Below are 682 nucleotides of genomic sequence, written 5' to 3' on the forward strand. Positions count from 1 at the left end.
TCCTAAAGCTGAAAATTACTCTTCCAAATCTGTCTAAGGTTGACCCTCCATGTGGGTGAACGTGTCCCAGTGAGTGGGCTTTGGGGAGGTGTTTTCCCTCACCCGTGATTCCAAGCCACTCGCAGACACAAGGCCCTGGAAGCAGACATTCCTCAGGGTTGAGCTAGGATGAACATAGGTCCATAGCCAGCACCCGTAGCGTGCCGTTCCACTTGACCATTCTTGCCGAGGGAGCTTGCATTTGTCCAGAAGTCTGCCTAGTGCCCACCCAACTTTATTTTTCTATTTATTTCACTAAATAGTTGCAAGCTATTTATAACAAATTCCTCTTGCTTGATGTTTGCATGAGACATAAGAACAAACAAAACAAGGCTCTCCATAGGCATGTTTCAGATTACCAAGTCATTTAGGGAGCTACAAAAGATGCAAAATATGCAAAGCAGCCCCCTGCTCTTGGGATGGAAAACACTATTATCAGATCTTCCACATTGTCACGAATCTGATAAGTGTGCCTGAAGGGAGCCATGGCCCCAGAGAAGCCGGCTGCTCCTACATGAAGTGTCCATGTCTTATGCACAGAGAATGTGCCGCCCCCAGTCACCACCGTGGCTTTCTGTGACACACTATTCTGGGACAATAGACAGCATTTTGAGCCTCCATTTGCACCAATTCCTTAAATTCA

This window comes from Pongo pygmaeus, chromosome 13 (genome assembly GCF_028885625.2).
Source record: "Pongo pygmaeus isolate AG05252 chromosome 13, NHGRI_mPonPyg2-v2.0_pri, whole genome shotgun sequence".
Lineage (NCBI taxonomy): Eukaryota > Metazoa > Chordata > Mammalia > Primates > Hominidae > Pongo > Pongo pygmaeus.